The sequence below is a fragment of the Gavialis gangeticus genome, unplaced genomic scaffold, assembly GCF_001723915.1.
Source record: "Gavialis gangeticus isolate Ggan-Ray unplaced genomic scaffold, GavGan_comp1, whole genome shotgun sequence".
NCBI lineage: Eukaryota > Metazoa > Chordata > Crocodylia > Gavialidae > Gavialis > Gavialis gangeticus.
The window spans coordinates 3268896-3271395 of NW_017729022.1; the positions used below are offsets into that span (position 1 = coordinate 3268896).

At 32.3% G+C, this 2500-nt stretch overlaps 1 protein-coding gene across 1 annotated transcript in view; it reads right to left on the bottom strand.

The window, feature by feature from the left end:
• Positions 1-2500, bottom strand: part of FOXP2 (forkhead box P2) — a 317473-nt gene that overhangs the window by 76209 nt on the left and 238764 nt on the right. The window lies entirely within an intron of this gene.

Consider the following 2500-nt stretch of genomic DNA (forward strand, 5'->3'; position numbering starts at 1 on the left):
TTGAGACACATGGTTAAAGGCATTGCTTGATCTAACCAGTACCTACTCAAGTTGCTTGTCACCATTCCAAGTTTGCAACCTTCAAAAAATAATTTTCCCTTCCTTTCTGGAAATAAAAGCAAGCATTAATAAAAAAAAGATTGTAGTGCTGTATGTTCTCAGGATATCACAGTTCCTTGCAGCAAAAGGATACAAGGATTAAGAGATCAAATCCCAAATATGTTTTAACAGTAAACATTTTAAAAATATATATTTCTGCTTAAACAATCTAGTCTATGAAGGAAAATGTGAAATGACAAATTTTATGAGAAAGAAATATACAATTATTATTTTCTAAACTTTTTAAATTTAACATTTAGAAAGAAAGAACATCTTTTTTTGATGTTTGTAAAAATAATCTTAGTTTAGTTTGAAAATTATTTATTAATAGTTATCAAGATTGAGGTGCTAAAACAAGCTACTACAAGCAATACTATAGAACTTGAATATATAACTAATGTTATTCCAGAGTCAAAATGACTACACTTATCACAAAAGCTAATGTCCTTGTGAAGAAACACTGGATAAATTATTCTAATAAAAAGCCTTCAGAAATGCATGCTGTAAAATACAGACAACAGACACAAAAAAGCAGATTCCCACTTACAACTAATTATTTAGTAGCGCTTAGAATTGTGATATTTGAAGATGCTGCATCCATTTAGTGTTTTTTGTTCTAAGACTGTGCTAATTCTCAGAGATAAAACAAACCAGTTTGAAAAAATCTGGGATTTATGAGAATCAAATTCAAACCTGGAGTCACAGTACACTACTCCTACTGAAGTCAACAGGAATTTCATCTATTTGTGCTATATGTGAATTTGCTTCCTGAGAATTTTGCTTCAGTGCTGCCATCTAACCACCACAAATCAAGATGTTATGAGACTGCACTTTCACAACAATACCATTAAACTTAACCTAAAAACCTAGGAGTTTCTCTCTCTGTTTATATGTCCGTTGTAAAAAATTACAAAATGGCAAAGGCCTGGCACGCTTGTTAACAATTTTCTTCTTAATCTTATGTCTACTGTGGATAAATACATGAGTAAAAATATATAGACAGGTATATGTAAATATACTTAATTCCACTGCTTCAAGGAAAGTGGTTTACTCATTTACAGTGGTGAAGAATTAGTAAAATGTGGCAGACGCTATATAAACCATAATGCGTATTTGCCATTTCACACACCACATTTTTGCTTGCTCATATAGTGTATAATCTTAGTGTCAATGCCAAGGCTGGAGACTTGCTATCTTAATTTATTCTTTCATAAGAGTTCTCCCATTCCAAAATTTGTTTTGGTCTTTTTTACCGTATCATTAGAAGTGTACAGCCTAGATAACTTCCTTTACTAGGTATTATACAAAACACACCAGCACAAAAACTGCCATAGACACCTTAAGCATTACAGGCATATAGTTAGGTAGGTTACAGTAAAAATGGCCTTAAAAGGTTTGAAGAAGAATCCAACCCTGCTTAATATTATAGCACCATACACAATGAAAGATCACATAACTACAGCTAAAAAGAAATGTCAAGAGCTATTGAATACACCAAATTTTCAAATTAAATTAGAACAGAATTATTAAGCATAGAACTTTCTATAATGCATTATATTGATTCATTTCACATCCATCAATGATGCAACAACTTTCACTTCATCGTTTTATCTGAATAGCACTAGGGCACTATTTGGCATTGAAGAATATTGGAAAACTAGCTTATTATATCAACAATCAGGTTCATGTGGATTTGTCTACTTCCTGAATCTGTATTTTTGTGTGCTTCTGTTTTAATTTTTTAAAAATCTAATTATTTGATGAATTCATAGAAATCTCCAATACCACAACTGAAGTCATTGTCACCAAACACTCAAATGCAATTTTAAAAGGCGATATAAATCATATAATATCTGTTTTACAGCTACAACCCTTTGTTGCAAGATGTCCTCAAAGCCTTGAGGGTTCACAACTCTCAGTCTCGAAGCTGACTTTTTCCACTTGCACAATGAACTGACATGCATCAGTGGCTGAGTCCTTCGTACAGTGACCCTACGTAACTTTCTGGGTCTTATGTGACTCAGAAAGCCATGCCAGTTACCACCTGTTCATTTTTCAATATTGTGTAGAGTTTTAAATATTTTCAATTCTATGCAGACTGATTTTTGGTGGAGACAAAGAATTTTCTTTAAAAAAAAGATCTAATTGAATCTGACAACAGCTACAAAAGCAAGCAAGTGGTAGAACTATTTCACACTGAAGACAAAAGCTAGTGAACATTTTTATTAGCATCTTTGGATATATCTAGATAGATATTTATGTCTATACAGGCATAAAAGATCATCAGTTAACAATAATTAGAGGTGGTATGGCAAAAGTGATGCTCAAAAATGGAAGTGGTTAATGTGGGTGGAAATATAAAAATAAAAATCTTGCTGAAGGCCAACAAATCTGCTTTTTC